Source organism: Coenobita brevimanus, chromosome 44 (assembly GCF_032717465.1).
Source record: "Coenobita brevimanus isolate Jiangsu-jjx chromosome 44, ASM3271746v2, whole genome shotgun sequence".
NCBI classification, from domain to species: Eukaryota; Metazoa; Arthropoda; class Malacostraca; order Decapoda; family Coenobitidae; genus Coenobita; species Coenobita brevimanus.
In genome coordinates this window covers 5499119-5511997 of record NC_136997.1, presented here as the reverse complement: position 1 = coordinate 5511997, position 12879 = coordinate 5499119, and positions in this window count along the sequence as shown.

The following is a 12879-nucleotide window of genomic DNA, read 5'->3' as shown; positions in this document are numbered from 1 at the left end:
GATAGAAAAATTCACTCAGTTCGCTATCCACTTACACTGCAGCCTTAGCACCCTTATACATACTTTTCAGGGGCCTTCAACAACTTCTCATCTACTCCATATATTCTTAATACTTTCCACATTCCTTATCTATCCACCCTGTTATATGCTTTCTTCAAGTCCATGAAGGCCGCATACAACTTCTTTCCCTTCTTTGGAAATTTTTCCACTAAAGATCTAAGAAAGAATATCTGATCTACACTACCTCTTCCCTTCCTAAAACCTCCCTGTTCTTCTCAAACTAATTCCTCAGTTATTGCCCTAACTCTGTCAATAAGTATCCTACCATATACTTTTCCTATTACACTAAGAAGGCAAATGCCCGTATGATTACCACACACTTCTTTTTCTCCTTTTCCTTTGTACAGGGGAATAATTATACCCGACTTCCAATCCCCCGGGACTCTACCTTCCTGCCAGGCCAATCTGCACACTTTCAACATCCATTCTACTACTACAGTATCTCTCCCCCATGCTTCAGCATTTCACCACACACTCCGTCAGTTCTTGAGGCATTCCCCATTTTAACTTTCTTCACTGCTTCCTCGACTTCCATCCTACTGATTTCTTCCTCTCTTTTCATATACCCCCTCCCAGCCAGTCCCCAACCACTTATACTTGCATTACTTTCATTCTCTCTGTTCAACAATTCTCTACAGTGTCCTCTCCATCTTCTCATTTTTTCTCCCTTCTCCACTAGTAATCAACAATTTTTATCTTTCACTCTCCAACTAACATCTTTGGCACCCTGTCTTACTCTCCTTACCTCTTTACAAAACATTTTCTTACATTCCCTCCACTTTACACTCAAGTTCCATATTCCTCATCCATCCTCTTCTTACTCTCTCTAATCGTTTCACCTCTCTTCTCTTCTCAACATATAACTCTCTCATCCGTCTCTCAACTGCTTCCACGCCCCTGTTTCTCATCCACTCACTCTATGCTTTCTTTTTTTGTGCCACAGCCTCTCTTACCTCTTCATTTCACCATGCTGTTCCCTGCACCCCTTTTCGTTTTTTCTTTACCCCACACACGTCTTTACAGTATATTCAAGTGGAGGAGATGTTGAGAGAAAGTGTTGCCAAAACAACTGTGAGTAGTGCAGAGGTGTAGTACAGCAACCTCGCACTCAGGTTTCATTGAGTCTCCTGTTGTGGATGTGACTGGACAGTTTTGCTCAGCTTGTTCCTCCTATTTTGTTAGTCTACCTAAGCAGCTTTGCACGGACTCCCATTCTGCCTTCGTAATTGACCACTTAATTGCGAGTTTTGAGCTACAACGAGGCTAAAAATATTTGAAATGATAATTTTCGTCTTATCAACATCAAGCGCGTAGAATATTAGTATATATATCTCGGGTGATAATAGCTTTGACATAATAACAAGTAGGACTGGGCGAGACTCAATTCCAGAATCGAGTCTGTGATTCTGATGACGTAACTGGTGAATTGGTTCTCAGCGTCGGAACCGATTTCCCTGCAGTTATTCTGCTAACACTACAGTGGGTTGACAGAATGCAGGCTGTCAAGTACTGCCAGTGTGCGTGTCACGCGGTTGCTGGATTCGGAGAAAAAAATTGACTGGATTCAGTGATGGTGTACGGCAACTCGGTCCCAGCTGAACCATTTCCGACGTGACAGACCATCGCATAGGCACGGCAAAACTACGAGTTGGAGTCGGATACCTCATACTTCACGCAAGGGCTGGGTAGAAATCGATTCCAGAATCATTATTATTAGGATTGGCATAGTCTGTGTGTCAGCTGTGAAGGAGTGACCTTTATGATACCGGAGAATTATAAGCTAAGTATTTCTGGTACAGGGTGAGCATAGCCTTTCTCTAATTTCAGACATTAATTACACAAAAACTGTGCTAGGTACAAACATTTTTTTTTTTTTTTTGCAAATTTTACCTTTACAAAAGAAAGTCTTTTTACTTTATTCGTGAACTTCAACATGTGCTCCGTTTGTTGCCCGGAGAACGTCTAAGCAATACTCGATTTCACACTGTTTTCTCCAACAACTCTTTAGTCACCGTCGACAAAGCAGCAATTATCTTTGCGTTCAAAGTTTCAGTATCAGGAACTGGTGAAATGAGTACTTTGTCCTTAGTGTACCCCCTCGATAAAAAAAGAAAAAAAAGAAGAAAAAAGTCAAGAGGGGTAAGGTCTGGTGAACGTGGTGTTGGACTATGCCTCCCGTCCATCAGTTTGGAAATGTTGCATTCAAGAACCGAACAACTAAACCCCAGTGTGGCGGTGCACCATCTTGTTGGAAAATTACCCATGGCTGAAACTCTTCTAACTGGGGTGCAACCTAAAGCTCCAACATATCCAGGTAAACGTTTGTTGATATTGTGGGCTCATTCAAAAAAAGGAAAGTTCCATTAACCTTGCTGTGCATTAGACCACACCAAACATTCACTTTAGAGCTGTCCCTCTCTTTCTGTAACACATGTGGGTTCTCTGACCCCCAGACAGAGACACTGTGTTTATTTACCTTCCCCGAGGTGTGAAAGGTAGCCTTATCAGAAAAAAACAATATGCTGAAGGTAGTCATTGTCTTCATCAATTAGTTGCAGAATCTCCGTAGCAAAAGCATCACGTTGGGGACGATCTTCTGGCTCCAAAGCATGCATGGTTTGCACTTTGTACGCGTGTAAACGAAGGCGTTTGTGCAAAACTTTAACCACTGTGCTCTGAGGTATGCCAAGTTCATTTGAAGCACGACAAGTTAATTTCCGGGGTCTGTGTTGAAAAGCATTACGCACAGCCTCATCAGTCTTTTCATTCACACTGAGCCTACCAGTTCTTTATGTCGGTCTCTTTAAACTTTGCATACCAACCTTTGATACTTTTAACATTTGGCAGATCTCGTCCATACTCATCTCTGAACTATTTTTGAACTGTAACGGGCGATTTTGTTTCGCGTTACCACAAAACATACTGGGTTTCTCCTTCACTGACACCATTTTAACACTGGTGATTGCAGCATCGCCTGTAAAGAACAGAAAAAAAAATAAATCTAAGAATCGGTCTACGTAATGCCACAACTTTCATGTTTATATGTAGTGCAGTGTTTAAAATTTAATTTTTCTTAGTCAGGGAAAGATTTTATGTTCACCCTGTACATTTAATGAAATTCTAATTTCATTTAGCAGATGAGAACTATATTAATTCCAAAATACTTATATTATTTTTTAAGAATATCATATTTTGCTTATTGAAAGATCTTTAGCTACTCACGAAGTACAGAATAAGCCACATTCATTAGCTTCTTACATTTCTAGTTTCTCACAATACGGTTATACTAATGAAATAAAGTAATGAGTTCACCAAATTGCTCTGCCTCTATGGTTTTGTTTACTCTGTGAAATCGTCTCCAGAACTGATTCTACGGATTCCACTGGCACTGAGAATCGGGACTGTTGATTCTGAATACACTTATTTTTGACCAGCCCTAATCTCAAACACTTGTTGAAAAATTTACTAATAGACAGGTATTGCCAGAATCGTATATTACCTTCAGTGCTACAAATATTCCCATTTCCAAAAGTATTGAAATTCTCGGCGTCTCGCATAACAATGCACTCAGCTGGACCTCTCATGTTAGATCACTAGCTAAAACCGCCCCAAGAAACTTGGATTATTGTACAGAGTCCGTAACTTCTTCACTGACGAGCAGTTAGTTATAATTTGTAAGTCATGTGCGCTCTCAGCTTGAATATTGCTCACCCTTGTGGAGTGGATGTGGAGAGGTTGCATTAAAACAAGTAGACAAAATTCAGAACAAAGTTGTTAGAATTATTAATAACCCTGTTATTACTAATAAACTACCTCCCCTACAAGTAAGAAGGAATATTGCCTCCCTTGCGTTATTTTACAGATATTTCTATAGTAAATGGTCAGACGAAGCTGAGTCCATGGTGCCACCTCTCCATGCCTTCCCTCGTGCTACACGGGCAGCTGGCAGCGCTCATGACTGGAATGTAACTCAGCCATACTGCAGAACTTCTGCCTATCAGAATTCTTTCATTCCCTGAACTGCATCTCTCTGGAACTCGCTTCCCCACAGTTGTTTTCCTCCAAACTTCAATCTACTGCTGTTCAAGTCTAACTGTTACAGATATTTTATGAACAGAGGACACAAGTGATCTGGTACATGTACTTTTTTTTTTTTAATCATTTGTTTTTCCTTCCTCTGTTCTGTTATTTAAAAAAAAAAAAAAAAAAAATCGACCACTGCGAAAAGATGAACGGCCTTTGATACTGTACTTTCCTTATTTACGAAAATGTTATGGAAACATAACAGTTAGGCATTAATATTGTTACATCGCAGTCCCCACACTGCCACAGGCTCTAACAACAGTAGTTCAGTATAGGAAGGACGTTGCCCAGTGCGCTGTTCTTCCTATGGTCAGCCTTAGGTGTACAGTACACAAGATCAGCTGAGGCGAAAATAAACACTGTCTCCTTAGAGTTCACTGTCTTTATTTTCCAAATAATTCCACTTAGTTCTTTCCAACTTCACTGTTCTCACAAGCACTGGAGCTATACACACTTTACTAACTGCTATTACACTTATTGCTTAACAGCTTCAAAGTTATTACACTCACTGCTTGACATTTCACTGTTTTCACAACTTCCTATGATATACAAACTTCAATAACCCGTCACTGTTTGCTACTGTTTTTACAAGTACCGAAAGTACACAATCTTCACCAACTGCACTTCACACTAACTGACCTGAAATGCGACAAAACTCGTAATAATCTCTACCCCATCTTTATATAAACTTTCATTACTCTCGATACTTGTAGTGTACTCTCGATGGGCAACAGTTGCCAATTCAGAGACTCAAAACATGCCAAAGTCTTCTTACATTACATAACACTAAATCATTTACCATAGGAACTTAAACTACATAATTCAACAAGCAATCACTTAAATAAAACATTATAAAGTAAAAGAGCACAAAAACTGATGCATAACTTACGAAATAACTAAGCTCACAAACAGCTGACAAACTGGCAACTCTGATGACTCGTATCGGAACTTACGGTACCAGAAACATCTCGAAGGTACGAGACTATCTAACTGGCAAATTCCCCTTCATAACACCACCCCCTCCCTAGTTCTTTGTCATCCCGACAAAACTTCACAATATATACAAACATAAACCTCAATCCCTATGAAACATCCAACTATACACAAAATAATCCTTCAACTTATCAGGTCTTCCCCTATGCCACTTCCGATGACGTCCCCTCTCCTCCACACAGTCCACTCCTCCTGGAAGGTCTTGATCCTCTTCTTGGTTCGCTTCTTCTCTTGCGAAACTGTCGCCATCCTCTTGTACTTCAGCTCTTTGGTCCTCCTCAACATCCTCGGCTGCAGGTTAGCACAGTTCCTCGGAGACGTCCCAGCTGAACTGTCCTGGCCCATGGTACTGTCACAGACGATTCACGTGTACCACCTTTGGGCTAGACGTCCTGCCTCCCCGAATCTGATACGTTACATCTGATAGGCGGTCCAACACAGTGTAAGGCCCGTCCCATGGGCTCTGCAGCTTCGGTGACTGTCCCTTCTTATGCTGAGGATTGTATAACCAAACTTGATCACCACTCTGGAAGCTCACCTCACTTGCCGTGGCATCATACATGCACTTCATCACTTCTCCTGAAAACTTAAGGGCTCCTCACACATGATGATGTACTTCAGCCAGCCTTTCCTGAAGGTGTTTCGCATAGCCATTGGTGTCTGTAGGCAGCTCTTCACCAGGTGGTCTTCCCATCATTAAGTCAACTGATAAGTGTAACTCGTGGCCCAGCATCAGTTTTACAGGAATGTAGCCGGTAGACTCATGGGATGCAGACCGATATGCCATCAGCAACGCAAGTAATTTTTGGTCCCAATCCGTTTGTCCATCTATGCAGTACTTGGTCAGTTCATGTCCAAGGGTCCAGTTGAATCTCTCCACCATCCCATCTGACTGTGGCCTTAGTGGGGTCGTCCTGGTCTTCTTGATCCCCAATAACCTGGAGTACTCACGGAACACTTCAGACTCAAATTTTCTACCCTGGTCTGAATGTAGCTCTTGTGGCATCCCAAAACGATAGAAAAACTGATTAACCAACATCTGAGCAACAGTCGCAGCCTCTTGATCAGGGCCACTTTGTGAAGTAGTCCATGGCAACACATATATACTGGTTTCCTCTTTCAGTGAGTGGCAACGGTCCAGTAATGTCCACCGTGACTCTTTCCATCGGTGCACCCACTTGGTATAGCTGATGAGGGGCGCAACCATTTTCCTGGGTCCCTTCTTGGCACAGCACACATCAGAGGCCCGACACCACTCTTCAACATCCTGACGCATGCCAATCCAGTAGAACCTCTGTCACAGCCGGCTTAGAGTTTTCTTCACTCCCAGGTGCCCACTAGTGATCTGGTTATGGGACTCATCCAAGATCTCAGACCTCATCTTCTTCGGAACCACCAGTTGCCAATACTTCCTGAGGCCGTCGGGTGTCTCCCACTGATGCTCCAGTAGTCCATTGTTCAAACGAAGAAGATCCCACTGACTCCAGTAGCACTTGGTAGCAGGGCTTAACCTGGAAACATCTTCCCAAGCTGGTCGCACTGTACTCTGCTGCAGCCACTCTAGTGCTGGTTGTAAATCTGCATCCTTCATCTGCATCCTGTTCAGGTCTTCATCTGACGCTGGCCCTGTCGTCACAGTACGGCTGCATTTCTTACCATGATCTTCCTTTTTACTATGCTCCCAGCACTCCGGATCATAAGGCCGACTACTCAGGCTGTCAGCATTGCCATGTACCTGCCCAGGACTGTGTTACACCTCATAATTGTGCTAACTTCCCGAACCAGTGTGCCAGTTGTCCTTCTGGATTTTTTAGCATTTTCAGCCACTTGAGTGCCATGTGGTCCATCCTGATGATAAAGTTTGACCCATACAAGTAGGGATGGAAGAAGTCAAGGCTCTTCATCACTGCCAAGAGCTCCTTACAGGTCACACAGTAGTTCCACTCTGGTGGGCTGAGCTTCTTGCTGTAATACACAACCACATACTCCTTGTCATCCTTCTTCTGTGACAGAACTCCACCAATACCATGGTCACTAGCATCACAGTCCAAGATAACTGGCTGATTCTGGTCTGGGTACGGCAATACTGGAGAGCTTGCCAATGCATGCCTGAGTTCGTCGAAGGCTTTCTGAGTCTCTGCTGTCCATGCAAACTTCTGCCTTTTCCCTAGCAGCTTGTGAAGAGATGCAGCTATCATTGCAAAGTCTTTGACAAAATGCCGATAGTAGGTGCACAAGCCCAGGAAACTCTGTAGCTCCCTCACACAAGTTGGAACTGGCCAATTTTCCACAGCTACCACCTTCTCTGGGTCAGTATGGATGCCGCTGTCACCTACAATGTGTCCCAGGTACTTTACTTCCTTCTGAAACAAGTAGCATTTATTGGGGTTCAGCTTGAGATGCGCTGCATGGATCCTGTTCAACACCTCCGACAACCTCTCCAATTCCTGGTCGAAAGTCCATCCAAACACAATTACATCGTCCAGATAGATCAGAGCCGTCTGCCAGTGCAGGCCTTCAAGTATGCGGTCCATGAGGCATTCAAAAGTAGCTGGGGCATTGCACACGCCAAATGGCATCACTTTACACTGCCATAAACCCCGCCCATATGAAAAGGCTGTCTTCTCTTTGTCCTTCTCTGCAACCTTGACCTGGTGGTATCCTGCCTTCATGTATAAGGTGGAGAACCACTTAGCACCTGACGAGCATCCAGGGTGTCATCATTTCTTGGCAAGCGGTATGCATCTTTCACTGTCACTTCATTCAGGGCTCGATAGTCTATACAGCACCTTACTGAGCCATCCTTTTTCCTCACCAGAATCACTGCTGATGCCCAAGGACTACTGGACTTTTCTATTACTCCTTGACTATGGAGATTCCCCATCATCTTTTCCATTTCTTGGCATTGGGCTGGCGCCATTCTCCAAGCTGGCTGATTAAGTGGCCGGTGATCCCCGGTGTCTATACTATGCCCCACTAGATCAGTGCACCCCAGGTCTAGGTCTCCCGTGGAAAAGACATCAGCATATTCCGTCAGCAGCTGCCTCAACTTTGGCAGTTGTTAACCATCCAGGCATTGACAACTCCTTGAAAAGAGGTCTTGTACGAGTAGGTGGTCCGGCATGTACCCGTCTTCCTTGACTATGCTCCTTTTACAGGCCTTCCTCCGATGCCACTCAGGGTCCACAGCCTGGCACAGACCCACAATTTCTCCCTCGATGATCTTCTGTGGCTCACGGGAGAAATTGGCCACCACAACCGACACTTAATCTGCACCTGTTTCCACCAGCGTTCTCCGCACCATCACCCCGGCCTTCGTCTTGCACCGTACATCAGGCTCCACTACCCCTATACAGCTGTCAAAAGAGCAACTTACCTTACACTGGGGCAACAATTCTGATTTGGGGGGTATCACTGTAGTACGGAGAGCCCTTACTTTGCCACCAGAACTGGTATGTTTCACTGCTGTGACGGGAACTGACCTTCCCCGAACCTTCATCTTCATGAAGCAGAAGTCCAGCTCACATCCCATGGACATAAGGTAGTCCAGACCCAGAAGGCAAGGATCCTCCATGTCGGCCACATAGACTGGTAGAGTAGCCTCTTGTCCTGCCACTTCAATCTGGACATCTAGGGGTCCTCTCAGTTCTCCACAGTGCCCAGTTACACCACACAGTTGTTCTGATGACTCAGGCAGATACCGATGATGTAACACATCAGGCCTCACGAAAGTCTGCTCTGAAACCGATTCAATCACCAGGGAACACTTCTTTCCATCTATCGTTCTGTCTATTTACACACTATCGATTGCCGTCCTCTTGCATTGTCTCGGTGGTGGGGCTACTTTGGAAGAGCTGGCTGGTGGTTGCCCTTCACACCAGCTTCCACTAGTTTCCCGCTTCTTTCTGGTCTTCTGCAACCTTCTTCTTGTCATCCTTTTTCTTCTTCAGACCCTCGGAACTCAAGTGTTCCACCTCATTACATGTCCAACACGTTTTTGTTATATCTGAAGATTTCCTTACGCTGCTCTGTCCTTGTTCCTTCTTCCATTTGTGACAGTCTTCCTTCTTGTGCGCCGACTTCCCGCAGAACCAGCAGCCTCCTCCGGTCTTCTGTTCCCTCTTCCACCTGTAGCAGTCCTCTTTTCTGTGTCCTGGCTTTTCACAGGACCAGCAACCTCCCTCAAATTTTTCCTTTTCACATACCTGCCCCTTTCTTGCCTTGAATCCTGCACTACGACCTGCCTGGAAGGTGGATGTACTGGACCTGACGTAGGACCCAAATTCTAGAGCCCTGGCTAGTGCTTCTTGTATGCTTCTTGGTTGTGCCTGCTTCACCTGCACTTTCAACTCTGCACTATCAAGAGCATCGATGAACTGATCCCTCAGTAGTTTAGCCAACAGATTAGGTGGTGCTCCAGGGTACACCTTATATGCCATATTCTCCAGGTCATGAGCAAGCTGCTGTAGGGATTCTCCTCGAGCCCGTACACGGCTCAGGAATCTTGCTCTGTAAACCTCAGTCTGGTACATGGTTCCATATCTGCACTCCAGCACTTCTACTAGGGACTGATAACTGTTCCTCTCCATGACTGACATCTGGCCCAGAATTTCCATTGCTGCACCCTTAAGGCTAGTAGCAAGCTGCAATGCTCTCTGCCTATCATCCCAACAATTCTGATCCTCAAGTAACTCAAACTGTGCACGGTAAGCTTCCCAAGATACTCTACCATCAAATTCCTGAGGTTTCTTTTTAACTGGACCCCCATTATAGCCATGCACTTCACTGGTTTGGGACCTAAAAACTGGGGCATCATAATTAAGGCCAGGACTTAAATCTCCTTCATTCTGATTATTCAACCCTGTAATGCTACCTTTAGATGCTTGGGATCCGTCAAGATTCACCATACGCTGTCCATTCCTTTCATATGCTACCTGTACACTAACCTGAGGCTCAGCAGTGCAATATTTCTCTATAGCCCCAATTTTCTCACTGATTATCTTCACACGGTCAACTACATGCTTGAAATGGTTATCTACATGCTGTCTGCCCTCCGCCACTATTTCCTCACTAATTGTCTTCAGCTGGTCATCTACATGTTGTTTCAACTCACTCACATTTTTGCTTACCTCACTTCTGCTGCCGTAACTCAGCGTATATCTCCTCCTTCAATTGTTCCTGTTCTTCTTTGATTTCCCCCATGAATGCATCTGGCTGTCCATGCATCTTCGGTTGTAATTCCCTCTGTTGCTCCCGTAATGCCTCCCGAAGCCGTTCATATCACTCTTTCTGTTCTTCGTTCTGTGCCTGCAATTGTTCTTTAATTTCTTTCTTCTTTGCCTGTAATCGTTCTTCGATTTCTTTCTTCTGTGCCTGTAATTGTTCTTTAAATTCATTTCTGAGCTCTTTCTGTTCTTCTTTGAGTTCTTTAGTTTGTGCCTGAATTAGCTTCACGATTGTCGCCAGAGAAATTTCTTCCTCTTGCCCAGCTCAAGACCTTGTCTTCACACCTTCTGCTTCCATGGCAGCCCTGAATAATAATAATCCCACACTCCTGACACCAGTGTTACGTCCTCGCCCCACACTGCCACAAGCTCCAACACCAGTAGTTCAGTATAGGAAGGACGTTGCCCAGTAAGTTGTTCTTCCTATGGTCAGCCTTAGGTGTACAGTACACAATATCAGCTGAGGCGAAAATAAACACTGTCTCCTTAGAGTTCACTGTCTTTATTTTCCAAATAATTCCACTTAATTCTTTCCAACTTCACTGTTCTCACAAGCACTGGAGCTATACACAATTTACTAACTGCTATTACACTTATTGCTTAACAACTTCAAAGTTATTACACTTACTGCTTGACACTTCAGTGTTTTCTCAAGTTCCAGTGATATACAAACTTCAATAACCACTGTTTTTACAAGTACCGAAAGTACACAATCTTCACCACTGCACTTCACACTAACTGACCTCAAATCCGACTAAACTCGTAATAATCTCTACCCCATCTTTATATAAACTTGCATTACTCTCGATACTTCTAGTGTACTCTCGATGGGCAACAGTTGCCAATTCAGAGACAACTCAAAACATACCAAAGTCTTCTTACATTACATAACACTCTAAATCATTTACCACAGGAACTTAAACTACATAATTCAACAAGCAATCACTTAAATAAAACATTATAAAGTAAAAGAGCACAAAAACTGATGCATAACTTACGAAATAACTAAGCTCACAAACAGCAGACAAACTGGCAACTCTGATGACTCGTATCGGAACTTACGGTACCAGAAACGTCTCGAAGGTACGAGACTACCTAACTGGCAAATCCCCCTTCATAACAGTATGTAATATGTAATAGTTATAGACATGTAATAATTAGATTACTGCCACTAGTGCACAATAGACACCACTTGCCCAACTTGCATTGTCTGGTGTTCAGGTAGAGACTGCACATCTGACCAGAACACAAAACACATAACATCTTCTAGACAGGCGAGAATCTCTTGATGCAAAAGACACGTGGGATAACTGCCGATAGCCGGTTAGTCCATGTGATGGAAAAGTCCTAGACATTACACACACCAAGCTGTATATATTCCCGGGAAGCAGAAAGCCATAGAAAACGATAGACGGCAGAAGGATGTTTAGGAGATATGGTAGTGTGCGAGGTTTTCCGTCACTCTATCTAACTCTGCAACACGATATAACTGTAACACAATTAACCCCGTAACCCAAGAGTGTCTATAACTCACCTCACCAACGATACAAGAAAGACAGAGGGGCCAATGAGACAGAGCAGCACCTACCTCAAGATAAAACCTCACAACGTGCTATCCAACGCCTCACGACTTTATACTGGATACTATCGACACTAGTGGCACTCCTACCTAGCTACTTCTCTACCTCCCTACCTTTGTCTTTATTAACACAGTGTTCAGCAGTTAACTAATATAATGTGAAAGTTATTTGCACACGGTATTTATGTAATTTAAATGCAATTTGCACCAGTACTCCAAAAATTACCAGTATTTTTATTTTGATCTTCCTTGTGGGACAAAACTTGCAGGTGGTCAGTTGCTCTAATTCTGATTTTCGGATTGTCTGCATACATGTCTCCCACAGAAACAAGTTTATTTTTGGATAATTGTGCAATCGGAAAGAAATGAGCCATGAGCGCACTCAAACCATTAAGATTACAGCATGTATTATGACAAGGTGCAATCTCATAGCCCCTTCCCACCTTTCAACAAAGTTCCAACTCATTCCACCCATTTTTTGTCCCCCCACGCCCATTTCTTACTCTCCTGATACTTTCCTCACTGAAGGACATTTTGAAATAAATCTTCACTGCATTCCAACTGCTAAACCAACTATGCCACTTTTAAACTCCAAAACCTGCTGTAGTTTTCGTGGGGTATGTTTTCCTGCCCTGGCCCCACAGTCCACCAACATTTCAACCCATGCCACCCATTCATTTGCTCACCACGCCCATTCTTAAACTTTTGAAGCTCTTACAGTGTAACACAGGTTACACATTTCGACAAACGCGCTTGCTGATATATATAATGAGCAAATTAGGTCCAAGAACTGAACCCTGGGGAACCCCAATATTCACATTTAGCCAGTCATCAGATTCGTTGAGTAAAAGGGAGGGAGGAAGGAAAGAGGGATGGAGGCAGGGGTGGAGGGGGGATGCACGGACTAATTTATGGTTCGAGGGAGGGATGGAGGGAGGG